The sequence below is a fragment of the Protopterus annectens genome, chromosome 11.part0 (assembly GCF_019279795.1).
Source record: "Protopterus annectens isolate FY-2018-M chromosome 11.part0, PAN1.0, whole genome shotgun sequence".
Classification (NCBI taxonomy): Eukaryota; Metazoa; Chordata; order Ceratodontiformes; family Protopteridae; genus Protopterus; species Protopterus annectens.
Genome location: NC_056745.1, coordinates 226,775,187 through 226,797,544, shown reverse-complemented (window position 1 = coordinate 226,797,544; position 22,358 = coordinate 226,775,187).

The window sequence follows — 22,358 nt, the reverse complement described above, 5'->3', positions numbered from 1 at the left end:
TTACCTGTAGTGTGAGTGCTTCCATTTTACTGATTCGGTGCTCACCATCTTTTATAGCATTAACGTTTTCCTTTAGCAGTGATAATTAATTCAGCTATGGGATCTGTGAATCACCCAACAGCATGAGTTAGGATCCACTGATATTTCTGTGGAAGCATATGGCTAATTAGCTAATGCTTCCCTGGATTGCCTCATTAACATGCAGCTCTGCCTTTGGAACAGTACTCTGTGTATAGTTTCTCACTAGTGGGAAACCTTAGCAGTAGGGCAGTCTAAGAATCAGAAATGGTTATTATGAGTGGGAAAATATCCACATTAAGGTTTTGCTCTTGTGATATGCCCTTCTGAATGTCAGGGTGAAAATAATGGTTAACAGTTCAAAGTAAGAGATAGTTACAACCACTAAACTGCATAATAAGACAAGAAGCCAAAAGTTTGACTCATACAACTTTGCTAAGTTATATCAGTCAGTATTGATAAACAAAGCAGCATCTAATTCAATTTTATTTAAATTAAATAAAATGGTATTATCACATTGATTAATTATAGTTTCATAGGATTATAGGTGATTATTAGGCTAATGGCACTAGAGTCTTTACAAGCATAGCCAGTAATACCAAGTCTATGACAATATTATACCTTAAATCTTAATATGGATGGCGCAGTGGTGCAGCAGTTTGTGTTGTTGCCTCACAGCAAGAGGTTGTCTGGTTCGATTCTTGGCTGGGGAGCATTCTGTGTTGAGTCTGCATGTCTTTCCTGCATTCAGCTTTCCTCAGGGTGCTCTGGTTTCCTCCCATGTACAAAGACATGCGTCTGGAGTGTTCCACCCTGGGCATCTGCTGAAAATTGGCTCATTCCAAGTCGGATCGGACTTTCCCAGTAAACAAAAGTTAAATAAATAAATAAAATAAAATAATTCCCTAGATATGTGATGGGGTAGTATCAGGGTAGTAGGTCTTTGTGTGTTACAGCCCTAAGTCATTTTACAGACCGCCTCTGTCCATAAGAGACATGGACAGTACCCCACTAGTGAATTAACAGTTCCCCATCCATTTATCCAAATTCTTTTTGAAGGGAGTGAGAGATTGATTTGTTGAATTGAAATACTGTAATTTTGAAATTTCTTGAACCAAACAAATTAATCACAATTCACTATAGCAGATAAATTAATATTAATATCAGCCAAAAAAGCACTACATATTTTTTATTTTGGAAAGCCTACGCATGGAAGTTTATTTGTAGACTGTACCTCATTCCACATACAATTTAAAAGATATTTGAGACAGACAGTAATTGTTGTTGGAGATAGCTAGCTACATATGTTGTTTGTCAAATTTTAACAGTTTTGGAACAGATTTCACATATTTGCCCAGGAATTGTGGAGAGGTAATTTTAGATTAACTAAACATGTAGTTCTACTTAATGCTCCATTTCACTCAAGTATTAAAAAAGGATTAGTACCCTCTTTTGGCATTTACTATCTATTACACAGAAAAAAATACAAGAATTTGAAAAATAAACATGTTAGACCTCCTTGCAATGACTTTTTTAAAGTGCAACTCTGTTATTTATGAATTTGAAACTGATATTATGAAACTGAGAAAATACAAATCTGTAAATGATAACATCTGGGTTAAGTTATCTTTATTGTTAGAAAAATACAAAACAGCTGTGTGATAATCTGAGTTATATGCATTTTCTTGAATCAACGTTACTGCTAGTTTTCCTTAAGTAGAATTTTGACTTGATGTAGTTACAAGTTAGTATTTGCTCAAAATGATAAAGTACTAATTTTTTTTCGTATGAATTTTTTAGTAAAACTATATGGGGCAAAAGTGTGCACAGCAGAGGTTGACACATATAGAATGAAAAAAGATGGTTGAGTTTCTACAGCTATAGGTCACCACTATGGCTTATGGACATTTATAGTGGGAACTCAGGCTTGGATGGAGAGGCAAGAATATAGAGACGGTGGTATGATTGGTATAGACTGGGAAAATGGTCAAACTGCTTGGCTAGAGGTAATCAGCACTGAGGGCAGGGTTGGGGCAATAGGACTTGGAAGGATATGCTGACATAGGGTTGGACAAAGGAAACAGTGTTTGGAGAAGGGTCTTACAGCATGAAGGAAGAGGTGAAGAAAACAATAAATGTAATAGGATATAGTATTAAGAAATGAAGCAGACAAGAAGGAAAAAGGTAATTGTATTAGAAAGGAAACAATTGCAGACACTTCTGTATGTCAGGCAGTGGCAACCAACAAGAAAGGGATGGAGAAGGAAGCAGCAATGCTGAAGGAGAGTCAGATCTACAGGAGTGAGGAAGCAACATTGGATTAAAGCAAGAGGTAGAGGTATTAGAAGATTGGAAATGACAGAATGGACCAGGTATATGAAGGGTAGGAAGTGAAGACAGATGAAAACAAAAGGAGGCCAGGGAACACATGGCTGGTTCACTACCCTTATCTGTAGGCAAGAAATAAATAAATGTGCATGTATGTGACTACAGAAGGGATAACCGTGAATGTTTGAACCTGGATGGCTAGAGAAGAGAAGGGCAACTGCTAAGATTTGGATCAAAAGTATGAGAAAAAAGCTGAGGGACTGTGCCCTTAACAGCACACAGATGGGGATGCTAACAAGGAAAAAAACAGGAAAAGGGAAGAGTAAGAATGCTGAACAAGGACATGAATGAAGTTGTCAGGTAGAAAGACAGCACAAGAGTAGATAGAAAAGAGAGGGAATAGAGAAACCAATTTACGTGGAAGCAAGAGGAATGGTGACACAAAAGGTTAGGGAAACCAAAGCAGAGACAGAAACAGAAAAGCTGAGAGTTCTACATGCAGAATCCTGAGCAAAAGAAAATGGGGAGTGACTTTGTAAAACTGTCAAAGGATGTCAGAGAAGTGATGGAGGATGAAGAATTAAAAGATGTATAGAGTGGCTTTTTCATTTCAGTATTCAAAGTGGAAATGAATGGGAGAGAGCATTGGTAGGAATGGAAAAAGGAGAGCAAGTGGGTGAGAAGATGGATGGATGGAGGGAATGGATGGAGAAATAGAAAGGGAAAAGGTAGAGAAGGAGCTGACAAGTTACAGTCAGGCACCCTTAAAATCTTATACACAAAAAATACACAAAAAATAGCTGTTGAAGGCACACACCCCAAACGATGCTCTGTTGTTTAAGAACGTCTTTATTAAGTGCTTTTCATCCAGATAGTGCTTGAACTTCATCAGATACATTCTAACTCAAAATCCACTCTTTAAAATAGTTAATGGCTGTGTCATGTGATCACATTGTGCAAATTTGCTTCCCCTTAAGTTAAAGTGATACACATAATAAACATGCATTCAAGTACTACATTTCTTCTAAAAAGTTTAACATTATCGAATTTCTTTGTTCCTACTCTATACAATACACTCTATATTTCATCACATATACTTAACACACGTACTACAAGTATAAAATATAAAATATGAAATTTATCTTTCCAGACTTTTAAGTTTAAGAACTCTTAAAATCGAACACATCTCATTTATTCCAGGGTAATGGCATGCATCCAGCCAGAGTTGCCATAATAATTCAAGCTTTTCTAGATTCAATGAGTTTGCCCCCCCCCAATGTCAACTGTCATTTGATCAATACATTTAAATTTAAACTGGTGGTTTTCATTTTCTATATTGTGTCTAGCTAAGGCATTCTCCTGTTTCTTACGGTTAATACTATAGACATGTTTGTATATTCTGTCCTTTAGCCTCCTATCGGTTTTTCCAATGTAATATGCAGGACAGCTTTGGCAGGTAGCTAGGTACACCATCATTCTTGATGTGCGTTGAATTTCTTTTCTAGGTAGTACTTTCTGTCCCTTATTTTAAATGTTGTGCCTGTCTCCACATATTTACAATCGTTGCACATGTTACACTTGGACATCCCTGGCTGTCTAACCTGTTGTGAACAACCTTTACTTAATATGTCTTTAATGTTCCTACCCCTTCTAAAAACAACCTGGGGGACTTCCATAAATTTATTTACCAAAGATGTATCATTTTTAATTACATTCCAGTTTTTACATATAATGCTTCTTATATATGTCATGTCTACACTGTATGTTGTAATAAATCTGTATCTTACAAGGGATGATCCAGTGGTTTCTTCTACACCTCCATTTTCTTCCGAGATTGCCAATTCTAAGTTGTTTTGAAACACTAAAATAGGTGTAAATATGCCATTAGATCTTTTTAATGTTACGTCTTCTGTTAGTTGACTAATCTTCTGGTCTGGATACCGTTGTTTAAGAAGCATGTCCCTGAGCTTGTTGTACTCTGTCATAAAATCAGAATCCAATGTTGTCATCCGGGCAGCTCTTACCAGCTGTCCCTTAACCACTGAATGTTTTTGGTAATATGGGTGACAACTGGAAAAGTGTATAAAAGCATTTGAATAATTTTCCTTTTGGAAAATTGTAGCTTTGTAACATTGTTGGTTCCTGTCTTTTCTCAGGTTTACATCTAAGTATGCTATTAAATCCTTATCGAAGTTGTATGTGAAGTGTAGGAAACTAGTTGTACTATTAAAGTACTGCATAAGCTCCATCACCCACATGTTATCCCCTTTAATAATCATAAAAATATCATCCAAAAACCTGGTGTAGAAATATAAGGCATCCTTAATGTATGGGTTGTTGTTAATAAATTCATATTCCCAGTGGGCCATAACTAAACTGGAAAAAATTGCACCAACTGGGGATCCCATAGCTACACCATTTTTTAAGTAAAATTCATTGTTAAAGGTAATATAGTTGTTAGTAAGGATGATGTCTAAAAGCTCTTCTACTAATGCAATTTCCTCACTTGCAGCTCCCTTTATTTTCAACATATGGGCTACCCATTCGATCCCTTCAATATGTGGTATCGAAGTGTAAAGGTCTCGTATGTCTATAGTCATAAAGTTATAGCGTTCTTTATATCCTAACTTATTGATGTTACTTAAAAATGCCCATGAGTCCTTACAAATGACAACCCATACATTAAGGACACTATTTATTTCTACTTAGATGTAAACCTGAGAAAAGACAGGAACCAACAATGTTACACAGCTACAATTTTCCAAAAGGAAACATATTCAAATGCTTTCCTACACTTTTCCAGTTGTCACCCATATTACCAAAAACATTCAGTGGTTAAGCGACAGCTGGTAAGAGCTGCCTGGATGACAACATTGGATTCTCATTTGATGACAGAGTGTAACAAGCTCAGGGACATGTTTCTTAAATGAGGGTATCCTGACCAGATGATTAGCCAACTAACAGAAGAAGTAAAATTAAAAAGATCTAATGGCGCATTTACACCTATTTTAGTGTTTAGAAACAACTTAGAATTGGCAATCTCAGAAGAAAATGGAGGTGTAGAAGAAACCACTGGATCATCCCTTGTAAGATACAGATTTATTACAACATATAGTGTAGACATGATGTATATAAGAAGCATTATATGTAAAAACTGGAATGTAATTAAAAATGATACATTTTGGTAAATAAATTTATGGAAGTCCCCCAGGTTGTTTTTAGAAGGGGTATGAATATTAAAGACATATTAATTAAAGGTTGTTCACAACAGGTTAGACAACCAGGGAATGAATTTACTTACAAATTAATTACAAAATTACAAAATCACATATATTTTTACACCAGGTTTTTGGATGATATTTTTATAATTATTAAAGGGGACAAGATGCGGGCGATGGAGCTTATGCAGTACTTTAATAATACAACTGGTTTCCTACACTTCACATACAACTTCGATAAGGATTCAATAGCATACTTAGATGTAAACCTGAGAAAAGACAGGAACCAACAATGTTATATAGCTACAATTTTCCGAAAGGAAACATATTCAAATGCTTTTCTACACTTTTCCAGTTGTCATCCATATTACCAAAAACATTCAGTGGTTAAGGGACAGCTGGTAAGAGCTGCCCAGATGACAACATTGGATTCTGATTTGATGACAGAGTGTAACAAGCTCAGGGACATGTTTCTTAAATGAGGGTATCCTGACCAGATGATTAGCCAACTAACAGAAGAAGTAAAATTAAAAAGATCTAATGGCGCATTTACACCTATTGTAGTGTTTAGAAACAACTTAGAATTGGCAATCTCGGAGGAAAATGGAGGTGTAGAAGAAACCACTGGATCATCCCTTGTAAGATACAGATTTATTACAACATATAGTGTAGAGATGATGTATATAAGAAGCATTATATGTAAAAACTGGAATGTAATTAAAAATTATACATTTTGGTAAATAAATTTATGGAAGTCCCCTAGGTTGTTTTTAGAAGGGGTATGAACATTAAAGACATATTAAGAAAAGGTTGTTCACAACACATAGACAACCAGGGATGTCCAAGTGTAACGTGCAACTATTGCAAATATGTGGAGACAGGCACAACATTTAAAATAAGGGACAGAAAGTACTACATAGAAAAGAAATTCAACGCACATCAAGAATGGTGGTGTACCTAGCTACCTGCCAAAGCTGCCGTGCATTTTACATCAGAAAAACCGATAGGAGGCTAAAGGACAGAATATACAAACATGTCTGTAGTAATAACTGACAGAAACAGGAGAACGCCTTAGCTAGACACAATATAGAAAATGAAAACCGCCAGTTTAAATTTAAATGTATTGATCAAGTGACAGCTGATATGGGGGGGCACACTCATTGAATCTAGAAAAGCTTAAATTATTATGGCAATTCCGGCTGGATGCATGCTGTTACCCTGGAATAAATGAGATGTGTTCGATTTTAAGTGTTCTTAAACTTAAAAGTCTGGAAAGATACATTTCATATTTTGTATTTTATACTTGTAGTACGTGTGTTAAGTATATGTGATGAAATATAGAGTGTATTGTATAGAGTAGGAACAAAGAATTCGATAATGTTAAACTATTTAGAAGAAATGTAGTACTTGAATGCATGTTTATTATGTGTATCACCTTCACTTAAGGGGAAGCAAATTTGCACAGTATGATCACATGATGCAGGCATTAACTATTTTAAAGAATGGATTTTGAGTTAGAATGTATCTGATAAAGTTCAAGCACTATCTGGACGAAAAGTGCGTAATAAAGACGTTCTTAAACAGCAGAGCATCGTTTGGGGTTTGTGCCTTCAACAGCTATTTTTTGTGTATCTGTTTGTTATACTTTCTGCTGTTTGTTTGGAGACCCTTAAAATCTTGATGGAATCTCCGAAGAACTCTTATGAATATGATAGGAAGCCTTGTTCGTTCTTCAACAGGTCTCTGGCTGGAGGAGAAATGCATGACAACTAGATAAGTACACTGGTCATTTTTCACTTCAATAGTGGAAAGAGACTGAATTACTGCCATCTAGTAATCCTTATACCAGAAGGTGGAAAGAAAACAAGAAGTAGATTCTGAGTGAGAGGCTGGACTCTTCTTGAAGGGAAATAATCTTCAAAACATGAACCGCCATGTCTTTATTGCTAAAAGGAATTGCCAGTGAAACTTCCAAAATGTCTGCAACCATGTTGCAGGAAAACTGGTCAGAAAAGTGCTGGTTGATGTAGACTATCTAGAATTTAACAAGGTCTTTGAGTTCCTCACAAGAGTTTCCTTTGTAATTCTGATTAGCTAAAGGAAGGACAAAGAATCAGGTGCAATCCTGGAAAGAAGGATATGGTTAGAAGAAGACTGTCCAGGAAGAGCGCAGTAACCATTGGTGTGCTTCAGGGACCAGCCTTAAGGCCGATGCACCTCATCTTATTCACTTTAAATATGTTGGGGGAACAATGAAGCATGAAGTTTTTTTTTTTTTGGATAACACAAAGTTCAGGGCCTTGATGGGACATGCCTGATGTGTGACATGACTATCCTGTCCAAGTGGGCTGAGGGATGGCAGCTGAAGTTCAATGCAAATGTTATACTTTAGTCACAAAAACCAGAGTGCCAAGTGCAAACTTTCAGGGCTAACATCGATTGTGCAAACTTACAGGGGTAATGTCGATTGTGCAAACTTACATGGGTAATGTTGATTGATTTGTCACACTGAAAAATATCTTCTGATGCTAGTAATATCCTTCTAAGATTACCAGGTACAGAGAGAAAATGCAGCTGCATCGAAACACTTCCCGGATACAGTCCTCATGTTCTGTAACACACTGGTGAGGCAATACCTGGAATAGTCTGAGCAATTCTAATGGTCATGTAGGAGCAGTGACATCAGACAGTTCAAAAAGGTAAGGATAAAATCGACCATTATAATCAGATGTATTGGGGGATAAGAATAGGCAGCAGCCTGGATAATCAGAGGTACCACTGGGGATAAGTATAGGCAGCAAAATGGATAATTAGAGGTACTGGAGGATAAGTATAAGCTGCAACTTGGATAATCAGAATTATTGGGGATAACTATAGGCAGCAGCCTTGATAGCCAGAGGTATTTGGGGGATAAGTACAGGCAGCAGCCTGGATAGTCAGAGGTATGGGGATAAGTATAGGGTATAGCTTGGATAATCAGAGGTATTGGGGAACGTATGGGTAGCAGTGAAAAGCACCATACTTGTACTCCTTTGAAACAAGGAGACAATGCAGAGGATATGATAAGGGTATGCAACAGTAACCATTTGAAATGTCTGGACCTGCCAGAGCGAGTCCCAAAACCTGGATGAGTTCAGGATAGCCATTTCTCAGAATATGCCCTTTTCTCTATGGTAATGTGATCTTGGAGCTGGCATATATAAGTTTGTGGGGTGCTTGCCCCTGCAAAAAAGAAGTTTAAAGGAGAACAGTGATCTTTGATATTTGGTCTTTTCCTAAGTTTTCAGTCTTTTTTTTTTCAGCTTGATGACATCTGGCATTCTGACTGCTGACATTTCAGTAGGGAGCTGCATGCATCACAAGGGGTGATGGGGATTGCCAGGTAATAAAAGTAAGTGAATATTATAGAGGGGTACTGAGATCAGTAGAGTACAGTAAGGCAGTATACATTTTTGATCTGGATCTAAGGAAATTCTGTTTCTCAGAAAGGGTGGTGTATTCACTCACCAGGATCCCAGAGGAAGTAGTTAAACACCAGTCTGTGGAAGAAATCAAGATGCTTAAGCTAGGTAGATGGGATAGTTAGGGCCCTGAGAAGGAAAGAATAATGGCCATTGGACAGAGGAATCATTGTGAGCAGTCTACTTTTAAGTCACCTTCTTCTGCCTGTAGAATAGGGAGGGAGGGGATAAACAAGGAAGACAGGGGTAAACGGGGAGAAGAAGAACTGAAGGAACATGGAGCAGTTTTGTTATTAGCAGAAACTAGCAAACTTGAATAGGTATTTATATGCATTTAATCCAGTAATAATTTTAAATTCCAAGACTACTAAGTATAAATCCCAAAACAGAGATACTGAATGTGTGAAGATGAGGGCTTACACATACTAAGTCCAAGACAGCTCTGTCTGTAAGTATTCCCTTCTTAGGTGTCAGAGTAAAGCTGTGTGCGAATGGTAGGGGGCAGGGATATGTTATTTGGAGCCATGTACATGGGAGTACAGTGGTGCCTGCCCACATGTAAGGAGTAATTTTAAAGGAGAACATCGATTGGTAATATTCACTGTTCTTTAGTTTCACTTTTTTCCCATATTTCCAGGACTCAGTGTTATGGATTTCATTAAATCCATTCATCAGCTAGCCCAGTATGGAGTTTGTGTGCTACGCCTTTCTTGAGGGATAAACAGCACAAAGTTTTATTTCATTACTTGAGCAAGACACCTCCACCTCCAAATGTTTTCATTCTTAACTCAGCAGAGACCTACTGATCAACAGCACGTTATCTTTTGATGACTTAAACCAACAGCTTTCAGAAAGAAAATAATTAGTAATTTTTTTTTGGGGGGGGGGTACCTATTAAATAACCCTTAAGCTTATCTTTCAAAATAGCATCAATTATAAGATTTTAACTGGGAAATGAAAGGTGTGAATTACATTTAGGAGACAGGAAATTTATATTTAGTACATTAAAGAAAACTGATGAAAAACTCAGTAAAAAAGGTTTATTTAAAGAAGTTTTAAAGAAAGACATTCAGGCTTAAGGCAACAGTACTTGACAGAATACAGTCCTTAGATGATAACTAAATGTAGTATGCAGGTATTAATGGATGCTGATTGCTAATATGCTAGCTTTAGGTAATATCCATGTATTAGATGATAGCTATGTGCAATATACAGTGGCAAGAGGACAGCTATATGTAAATGCAGTTCTTTACTGATACCTGTGTGCGGGAATAAGTCATCAGGTAACATCTGCGCATTAGACGGCAGCTATATGCAGGATACAGTACTGAGATAAAAAACATATACAGAACATAGCTCCTGGCTTATAGCAAACAGCAGGATATAGTGTTTTGCTAATGTTTACGTACATATTGGTGACGAGAAATATGTACCGGATGTAATTGCTACACAAGTACCTATTGCAGGATATAGTAGTTAAATAATAGTCTACAGGATGCAGTCTTTAGAGGTCTAACAGTTTTGTGCAGTGCATTAAGTTATGAGATCCGAACAAGCTTCATCTTGTAGTCCTGGGTTTGATCTTCTCAATCTCTGTTTATATTATTGCATGACTGATCAATCCAGTTAACCAGACAGTACTCCTGCATGCAAAATGCAGAACTTACTCCAATTAACAGATAAATAAAATGAAACACATGTACAAAATTCTGTATTAGTTAATCATGGGTGAAATATGGTGCTTAGATGATAGCTGTGTGCAAATCAGCTCTGAGAAGGGCCTACCTGAAATTCAGACAAGGAAAGCTGATATAGCCTTTGTTCAAAACAGCGGTCTGAGCACACATTTTGAATATATCTATATGAGCAGTATATAGCAGAACACATCAGACAGAATGCAGACCAGACTGCAAAAACTGGTAAGTTAAGAAGACACAGTGTACAGAACTGGCAGGAACTGTGACAAGTTGGAAGCGTTGCAGAACACAGAGAATAATTGCACAAGTGCAGCGGGTCTGTGCTGGTATCTTGGCTGATTGTACTTAAAGTAGCAATGCTATTGAATGCTGAAAATGAGCAAACATATATTAGAAAGACAGGGTGTTGCTGAGTGTACCGTTAATGAGGTGGTTCTTAAATGTACACACGAGCAGAGGCTAAAACAAAAAAAATTTCGAGCATGAATGGTGTTAAGATGAGATTAAACACCTGCATCAAGAAGATGAAAGAGTTAAAAGGACTTTTTTAATGCTTGAGCCACTAGAGGTGCCCTGCAGGCATATATGCACATTTAACTGCCCAATGGACAGAGGTGGTCTAAACATACTCAACCAGTACAGCTCCCAGTTTTTTACACTTTTGGATATCTGTACAGTGCTGTAGTAATACTATGCACATAAATGCTCCTTAAGCTAATAATTTCTTGTGCCTGTGATCGTAGCATTCAGGTAGCAGTTTAATAAAACAGCCTAGGAATTTGAAAAGCAGCATTTCAAGAACTGTAGTAATGATGTGCTGGGCTGGAGAGAAGAGCTGAACACTTACCTAGCAACCTGGGAGCAGTATTAACAAGGTATTTCACAGTGTTTAGACAGAGCTAATTCTGGTTCCCCAGGGTGTCTTTGAGCAGACATCCCATGATAGCATCTGCTGGCTTTGCTTAGTCTTCTTATTACAAAACTAGTTGTTGATGCAATTACTCCAGGGATTTTATACCATATGCAGGTTATAATGAGAACAGCCCACCAGCTAAGTTCAGAAGAATTTCACAAGCACTATGTTCTACTGCAGGCAACCTTGCCTCTGTCATATCTTGGGAGTACTTTGGTTAGCATTTCCTTTTAGTGCAGACTTGTCAGATATCAAGTTTTTACACAGACACAGTGGGACAGCTAACAGAAAATGATACTTGAACCTTGTGGATGAAATCAGTTACTGCAGAGTGCACCGAATAACATTAACTTCTCACTATGTGATAACCCTCAAAATCTGCAAATGCATTATGGTTTGTAGCGTTAAGCAATATAAAACAACAGTAAGACAGAGAGAGAGATGAGAAATAAACAACCACAGTTATTCACATGGAACGATTCTACTAAGCCTGTTAGGCAATTAGATGCTACATTCATTGTCTGAATGTTGTAAATTTCGGCTTTCCTCCGGTCTGCTAACAATAAATGAAAATGGCTTTTGTAGCAATTTACCAACTTGATTAGGAAATATATACATAACCATTCTGTGAAAATCCTCCCAAAATGCTATCTAGAATACCATAAATTACTCAAAAACCTTCATCTCTAGGTATATAACATTGCCTGAGTTTTATTAATCCCAGCAAACAGAACAACTTAGTGTGACATGGACACATTTAAGATTTATACAAAAAAAGAGTTGTTCTTCAAATTTTTGAAAACATTGGAAAACCGAATGCAGCAAATATTAATCATAAAGTTTAATTGTAAATTGATAACCTTCCCAGTGAATGGATCTTTCTACATGGAGCAAATGCTTTGAAATGTTGCATTAAATATGCAGTCAGCAGCAGAGATGCCAACTCTGATGACTGGTAGACATGAGGGCATAAAGATATAAAAGGAATTACTGCAAATTCCCATGCAGAGACCATATTTAATACAGCAGCGAATGGGTGTACTCAGTGCAGTTATCACATGGACAGTCTGGCATGTTTACAGGCATGTAACAAAAACACACCAACCAAGACTAGCTGAAGGAAGTGGAGTCTATTTTATTAATGGAGCAGCACAAATTCAATCTTTGTGACATTGCTTCTTAAGAATGTTAACATTCATATCACTCATGACAAATACAGAACACAGCAGAATTAAAGAAATGTTGGATGAAAGTTGCCTACATGTCCTCAGTTTTGCTTTTTGCTTCTTGATTTGCAGATTGTTCAATGACTCTCTCGTGTTCTTGGTCTTTAGATAGGAAAGTGATTTTTTGAGCTATAGCCATTCTTGTTGAGTGCAACAACAGCTACAACCATAAAAAGTGTTTAGCCATCAACTCTTTATGTAGAAGAATATCCTCATCATGAGTTAAAGCTGCTGAAGGGTCTTCTGGTGCAGTTTTAAAAACATTAATGGACATCGATGCCAGATCTTATGGGAAGTATCAGACGGGCTATGAGGAACCTGATTCCATGCTGTTTAATGTTACTGGGACATCAACCAGTATACTTTGCAAATTTTATTCCTTGTAGTCAAGCAAACATTTCCCATACTCTTGTCAACTTGAGACTCTTTTATAGAAAGTTAAATTTACAATATTTATTTCAGGATATGAAAAGATCATAGATCTTTAAAAGGACCAAGTACTTTTTATCCACCACTTTAATCTACCATTTTGGCTTTTCAGAACAAGTGTGAAAGGGACATTGTCAAAATAATTAACAGTAAACCTCAGCACAGGTTCCTCAATTTATCTAAAGAAGAAAAAAGTTTTTTGCACAAACTTAGAAAGAGGACACATTTAAGTTCTATGAAAGCTGATAAAGGCTCGTTATTACGTACCAGAATGATTGTATTACTGAGATCTCTAAGGTGGTGAGTAACATTTCCGAATATAAAAAAAGTTACCTTACGTGATATTTATGGTAGATATAAATATATTTATAGTGTTTTATTGGACTTATTAGCTAATGAGAATATTAATTAAGTATTTCCTGTACCCTTTAGGCCTGTTGTTGCAGCTTCAGGGAGTGTAACAGAAGGAATTTCCCTTTTTTTGGATCCTGTTTTAAAACATAGTTCAACAGTTAAGTAGTTATGTTAAAGATTAGTGGTATTTCTTTAATACTTTAAGGAAATTCATTGTGAGTCTGATCAATCCCACCTTTTTTACTTTAGATGTTAAATCTTTATAAACAAGTATCCCTATTGACCAGGGAGTTGAATTTCTAAGATTGTTTCTAGTGGAGTCTGCATGTCCTCCCCGTGGTCAAGTGACATCTAAAGACATGCAGGTAGGTGTGTGCATGAATGGGTGTGCCTTCTTTGAAGGTTGGGCATTGGGCGGGCAACTCAGCACTGTAAAAATCCACTCACAATCATTAGCGGACTGGAGTGCCGCTGTGGCGACCCCTAACCAGGGAAAAGCTGAAAGACTATGCATTTCTAGCTAAGTATATGAATTTTCTGGTCCTTTTATTAACACTTGTTTGCCTATGGAGGTTATGCTGGAAAATATTTTTTTTTTCACTTTAATGGTGTCGCTCGTCCAGTCAAAATAAAATAGACAAGTCTTTGTGGGTTCTGTTCAAGCAGCTTTATTATGTGCAAACACATCAGGATTGAGGCTTAATAACTTTAACTTAGATAAAGTTATAAACAAACTAGCTGTTACACTCATACATGCTCATTCTCTGGCTGCACTCTCGAAATGGCACTGAAGCTAGCACGTGCTTGCTATTTATATGCATGTGCTGACCTTGAAATGCTTCTTAAAGGTACCACACACACACACACACACACACACACACACACACACACACACACACACACACACACACACACACACACACACACACACACACACACACACACACACACACACACACACACACACACACACACACACACACACACACACACACACACACACACTCTACTCTACATCCTCCCTCTTTGAGAAATAAATCATGCAATATTGATGTCATTAATTGACATGCAATCAGTACAAATAATTCTTTGTCACGCAATTAAACAGAACTAAATACATATAGACAATTATGTCCCGGTTGCTGTGTATTTCACACTAGGTCTGGAAATATGACCAAATCGTGTGACATAGAAATTAGAATTAGGTTTAGCAACTGGGACACTCTCTGCTGAATGTTCAACTTTAGGGACATCAGGAACATCATCAGGAATGGAAGTAGAAGTTAAGACAAGTTCTGCAACAGGAACATTGTCTGGATTGCTCTGAGATCTAGAGTCTGTATGACAGGAACAATGATGTGATATCGATTCTGGTACAGGAAGAAGATGTCTGCAATTTCTCCTGTACTCCACACCCTCAGATTCTATGAAGTAGGATCTCGGCTCTGCACATATACCTGTTACTTGACCAATGTGGTTGAAACCTTTTGCCATTTGTATCCTCACTGTCTCTCCTTCTTTCAATGGACAAAGAAATCTGGTCGATTTATCATAGCTGGACTTCCGTAAAGATTGCTTTCTGAATAATTGGGCTCTAATTGTCCTGTTATTCTTAGCTTTAGGCCTCAAGAAACTGGAACTAATAGGCAGTGTTGTTCTGGTTGAACTAAATAAAAGTCTCTGAGCAGGTGAGCCAAGTATATCATCATGGGGTATGTTTCTGAGATTTAGTAAATTCGAAAAGACATTGGTATTATCACACTTTGACCTCTCAAGTAATTGCTTTGCACTCTGTACTGCACATTCAGCTAGTCCATTTGACTGTGGATATTCTGGACTACTAGTAACATGTATGAAGTCCTATTCTTTTGCAAATTTCTGAAACATCTGACTGGTAAATTGGGTACCATTGTCAGAAATAACTTTGTGTGGACTACTATGGACTGAGAAATGACATTTCAACTTGGTGATAACAGCAGTGGATGTTAGATTTGGTAGCAAATCAATCTCAAACCAGTCTGAATAAGAGTTTACCAACACTAAGTAATGCTGGTTGTTCCACTCGAATATATCAAAGGCTACTGTTGACCAAGGTAGTTTAGGAACTTGACTTACATGAAGTGGCTCTTTTGCAAATGTGGTTTAGTACTATTGCATACCGAACAAGAAGAAAGTACTTTATCAATGTCTTTTACTAGAGAAGGCCAAAATACTAGTTCTCTCGCCCTTCTTTTGGTAGATTTGGAACCTGGGTTGCCCACTATGCAAAATCTGGATATATTCACGTTGTAAGGAAGTAGGAACAACAATTTTTGGACCCTTGAAAATAATGCCATCTTCCATCAACATCTCATCTCTTAAAGGAAAATAAGTTTGCACTTCAGGTGGTACATTAGATTGCTTTGACGGCCATCCAACATTAATATAATGGTAGTGGTTGAGCTTTAGCAAAACAGGATCAGTCTTTGGATTATCTCTCAACTCATCAAGTCTCTTGGTAGAAAAATTATGCACTTCCATGACTTCAAAGTCAAAATTTTCTGCATTAAGCTGTTCCGTTGTATTTCTGGGTGATCTGGATAAGATATCACCCAGATAAAGAAGTTTGCCTTCTGTATAGACCATTTTGAAGTTGTACTTTTGCAATTTGAGCATCTTCCTTTGTAATCACGCTAGAGCGGAGTACATAGGCTTCTTTAGAATAGTAATTAGAGGCTGGTGATCAGTTTCATTCTGAATAGCTCGACTATAGATATAATCATGAAACTTTGAACATGCAAACACTATTGCCAAAAGTTCTTTCTCAATTTGAATATACTGCATTTCAGTTTGGGTAAGAGTTCTAGATGCATAGGCTACTGGTCTGCCTTCTTGAAGAATAACTGCACCAAGACCAAATTTTGAAGCATCACAGGAAAGGATTACTGGTTTATTGACATCATAGTATCTTAATGTAGGTGGGGTAGCAATTTTCTGCTTAAAGTCTTCAAATGCCTACTGGTGCTGTTCTAATCATGACCATGTAACATTTTTGTGCATCAGCTCTCTCAAAGGTGCTGTCAACTCACTGAAGTCTGGTATAAACTTGCCTAAATAGGTGACCATACCAAGAAAACATTGTAGATCCTGAACATTATCTGGTGCTAACATCTCAAGAATGGCTGCTTGCTTGAACGAGTCTGGTTGCAAGCCAGTGCTAGTAAATAAATGGCCTAAATGTGTAACTTCTGGTAGTCTGAATTTCCACTTCAAGAAGATGGAGCTTTAAGTTCACTTCACGTGTTCTGTCTAGAACTTTCTTAAGGTTTCTGTCATGCTCTGCTTCACCATTGCCTCCAACCAGTAGATCATTTACTATTATGGCACAAGGATAACCTTAAACAATTTGCTCTATTGCATGCTGAAAGACTTCACTTGCAGAGTTTATTACAAATGTAACCCTGAGAAATCTATATTTGACAAATGGGGTACTGAAAGTAGTCAGCAATGAGGATTTGTGATCAAGCATCACTTGCCAAAATGAACTTTTTGCGTCCAAGTTAGAAAAAAAAACAGTGGTATTTGGCATTAGGGCTGTGACTTCCTCGACTGTGCACATTGGATGATGCATCTCTTTAATGCTTTGTTCAAATCTCATGGGTCAATACCTATTCTGATTTTGTCTGAACCTTGTTTGTGGTGCTACCGTGGACAACACCCATTCAGTTGGTTCTGTAACTGGACAAATTACACCTCGCTGCACCATTTTATTCAGCTGAGCTTTAACTTTATTCTGCATAGCTATCAGAACTTTTCTTGCTTGTTTGACCACTGGACTGACCTCTGGGTCTGACTTCACAGAATACACAACTGGAAGTTTGCCCAACTTGTCATCAAAAACATCAGCATACTCTGTGAAAACAGGTTCAATAAAATTGGAATTAGGATTTGTGCTTATATGATGAACTTCTTTGGTAAATGAAAGCAAATTCATTCTCAAACTGTCTCTGAGATCCAGTAATGACTGCACATGTTTTCAGACTACATAGAATAACAAGCTGTAACAGTTCCTAGCCAAATAACATGAAAGCACTACTGAGCCTTTGGTATGAATTTCTTCACCTCCATAAGCAACAAGTTTCACACAACTAGCCACATTGAGTTGTTTATTAGTTCTCATCTTAGGAAATGTGTCTGCTGACATAACATTGCACTTTGAGCCAGTGTCTACTTTAAGCTCAGTGGATTTATCATTGATCTGGACAGTACAAAACACTTCATTCTTTGCCAACAAATTTACTGCATCAACCTTTTCACCAATTACTGATGCAATCTATGCAGAAAGTAGAATTGCAGTTCTCTATATGATCAACTTGTTTTTTTTAGTGACCTTTCTTTATAACTGTGTGAGGTTTACTTGATTTGCAAAACTTTTGAAAATGGTTCCAATTTTTACACTTGTGGCATTGCTGACCAAATGCTAAGCATTTTTCTCTTTTAGACTCATGATTGGCACCACATTTGTGACAGTTAACAATAAAGCTGGATTTGGGTTTTGCTGACTTACCCTTGTGCTGCACTGAGCATATCCTTTTTTTCGAACTTTCTGGAAAACTGTGGGTTTTACCTGGGGAGCCTGCAGGGGTGGCAGGTGTCATATGCTTAGGCCTGCTTCTGCTAGTCACATGTTGCATGCTGTCTACACTTGCTCTGCAGCCTGCTGAAACCATGCTCTTATCATTTGCAAGCAAAGTTGTGTGCCTTTCTGTAACTGCATGGATTTGACAAATCTCAGTAACTTTGCACATTGTTAAATCACTGTCACGAAGCAAAGTCTTCCTCACTGCAGCACTATTAGCACCACACACAAGCCTGTCCTTCATTAACTCATCTTGTACGTCACCAAACTGACACATTTTAGCTTTGTTTCTTAGGTTAGTAATGTAAGCTGCAAAAGTTTCCCCTTGTTTTTGATCTCTTATAAAAACAAATGCCTCTCTAGTATAATACTTGTCTAGGGGTTACACATTTCCCTGAACTTGCGCTTCAAATACTCAGGGTCTTCCATTGATTCAGCCTGTCCAACAATATGACGTTTTTCACCTTCTCCCTCATATACTGCTGGTGCATACACATATGAATGCTCCCTTTCAGTGGCCTCTGACCCAGCTAGGTTTAGTAAGATGAATGACCTGGTGCATGCATGTTTGTCAGAATAAGCTGCTTGTATAAAAATATTGTACTCCTGCTCAACTATTCTCCAATTTTCTGCAATATTCTGATCAAACACCAGTGGTAATGGATTTTGAAATCCATCTGCCATATTAACACATACCAGTGAAGGCTTTTGCAAGTATGGATGAACACACACACATATACATGTGCCAGAAATTTATGGCTGCATTTGTAACTATGCCCAACAGCACAACAAGCCTCTGAATAACTGTTGAGAAATAAGTCTCTCGGGCACTGTAATACTCTTGAAATCACTGTACTGTAAGAAATTACCTCTTAGTGTAAGAAACATTTCAAAACAACTGCACTGTGCGAATAAACTGGGCAGAAGAAGCTCAGAGTAAGAAACATATCAAAGGAACTGCACTTTGCAAACACACAGTATACTGCACACTGAAACTATCCCAACGTGGCTGTACTTTGCCAAATAACTCTTTACAGTGCAAGAAACATTCTGTAATGGCAGCACTTTGTGAGTAGACACACCCAGTATAAGAAACATTTGAAATGGCTGTACTTTGACTGTACTTTATGAAATAGTGGCACTTTGCACACAAACTCTTCGGTATAAATGCACAGTAATAAGCACACACTGTAAGTGCTTTTACACACTTTGAGATACTTCGAATAACTCTAGTTATACCCTGAATACAATGCAAAATAGTAGTTATGCAAAAACACAGCACTTTGCCAAAAAACATGCAGTTACCTTGCTTTATTTATGCTTAATGTGCCCTTTTTGCTCTTATTATATACATTTTGCTTATTTAATCTTTTTCCATGCCCATTATACTTTTCTTGTCCTTGTTGTACTCTAAACATGCCCATTTTGCTTTAAACATGCTCGTTTTGCAATTCTGAGGTAATTCTGAACTCCATATGTGCTGTTCTATCAAGCATCTTAATTTTAAGCATTTTGTTTAATTAATAAACCTTTAGTGCCTCTCGCTTGTTTAATAGTGCAGTTTGTGCCCTTTTAATGCTCTGTTTTATCTTTTTTATAAAATAAGTTGTGCAAGTTTTCATTACCTTTGGTTTGTTTCTGACCTTTTTTCATGCTTGTTTACCTTCACTGTTAACTCTGCACCTCATAGCTCTGAAAAGCAGTCTTTGGAATCCTGGTTCTGACATCATGTCGTTTATCCATTCTGGATAAAACAGATGAGTCTTTGTGGGTTCTGTTAAAGCAGCTTTATTATGTACAAACACATCATTATTGAGGCTTAAAAACTTTAACATAGATAAACTTATAAACAAACTAGCTATTACACTCATACATGCTCACTCTCTGGCTGCACTCTCAAAATGGCAGTAAAGCTAGCACGTGCTTGCTATTTATATGCACATGCCAACCTTGAAATGCTTCTTAAAGGTTCAACACACACACTCACTATTCTACAAATGGGGAGTACTATCAGCAGTTAAAAGGTGTGATTATGGGTGCTACTCTTGCTCCCTCCTTTGCTAACCTAGTTATGGTATAGTGCGTATGCCAAATTTGAAGTAACTTTTATTTTTATAAACAACATGGCTGAGTAATCAAGGAGCCTCAGTCTTCACCACTAGCACCAGTGAGGGGTGTCCACATTGGGAGGATAACAAGTGCACACACAGTAAATTACAATTTCCCTTAAACGCACACAGAGATCACAGTCAGTCTTGGTCTGGTTTCTCCCTTTCTCTCCAGATCCCCAGTAAGACTCCCCACTGGCACCACTGTAGGGTTCATATCTCAGCTGAGTAGTCAAGCCAAAACCGCCAGAACCTTCTCTGTCCAACCAGTGCTTCGTGTCCCTGCCCAAGTAGCTGACACACACACACACACACACACACACACACACACACACACACACACACACACACACACACTTTGAGATTTAATTAATACACAAACACACAGACACTCCTGGGGAAGGCTGGCACAGGTTCACTAGCTATGCCCCCTTCTGCCCAGGCTATGAGGTAGTAATCGCTGCCACCAACTACTCTTATCAATGACTCTAAAGGCCCTTTCTAAAGGGTGTCCAATTCTAATGTGCAATGCTATTATTATCCAATTAGTAAGTGTGATGAACAGCAAGGCTATCGGAGTGGCTTATACAGTATCACCAAATACATGTAAGTACTCTAAGAGCTTAAATTATCTCTACACAAAACAGCCACAGTTAAAAGGTTTAACAAATGTAATAATAAATAATGAAAACACAAGACAATACTTATTAACTCAACACAATCACATTAGAAAGTTCAGAAATCACAGGAAATACTTTAAAACAACATTGTAGGATAGTCTGGCATAAATAGAGAAAACAGCTAGACTAATCTGGCTATATGCCTATCTATCTCTAAGAGAAATGCTAAGATCCAGGTCTTACTTACAGAGCAAAGTAAGTGCTGGTGAGCTGATGTGTTCAGGTTCAGACAAAGTACAAAATGCTATTCTTTCTTTCTGTCCTTAAATTGCTAATACAGAGTACTGCTTTACATAGGCATAGAGTTTACACACATTTCTGCTTTCTTCCAGCAGGGTGCACTATGGTTACAATCTTGAAGCTCTGAAAATAACACAGTTTCCTTACATTTTGTCAAACAAGCCTATGGATCATATTAATATTTACAATGACATAGAATTATTTACAAAATTCTATCTAGCTGGGCTGGCAGCCACTCAGTTTATCACAGATTATTTATTTTTTTATTACTGATGGTTCTTCTGAAGACATCAAGATTTTTGTTAATGAGTTAAATCATAGTACAGATGCTTTAGTTTTTACCTTAGGTAATTTATGCTGTAGTGTGTCATATCTGGATATAATGGTCATCTGGGATTTTGTTCACAAGAAGTTTTCTAATCAGATCTATAGGAAACCTTGTTATACTGACAGCTATTTATTTTATAGCAGCGCACATCCTAAGTTTATGAAGAGGAACATTCCCAGATGTGAGATGATTAGACTGTTCAGGCTCAAAACAGATGACAATATTTTTTGGAAGAAATTTTTAAGCTAGTTGAATTATTTTTAGAGTCAGGTTACTGTTTAGGGGATTTACAGTATATTGCTGATGAAATAATTTCTAAGAGAAATGAATGTTTTCCTCCCATTTTAACTGCAGCCTTTATCAATAAGTCCACTAATGAGAATACCAGTTATTAAAACACTTATACATTGCAGATGATAGTAGACAATTTTCCATCAAAACGTCTATTTGGGATAATTGGAAGTTCTTTATGTGTAGGGCGGCCATGGTGGTGGTGCAGCGGTTAGTGTTGCCGCCTCACAGCAAGAGGTGCTCTGGTTCAATTCATGGCTGGGGTGCCTTCTGTGAGGAGTCTGCATGTCCTCCCTGTGGTCGCATGGGTTTCCTCCGGGTGCTCTGGTTTCCTCCCACATCCCAAAGACATGCAGTAGGTGGATTAGACACTCTAAACTGGCCCTAGGTGTGAATGTGTGCATATGTGTGTGCCTTCTGTGGAAGGTTGGGTACCGGGATGGCAACTT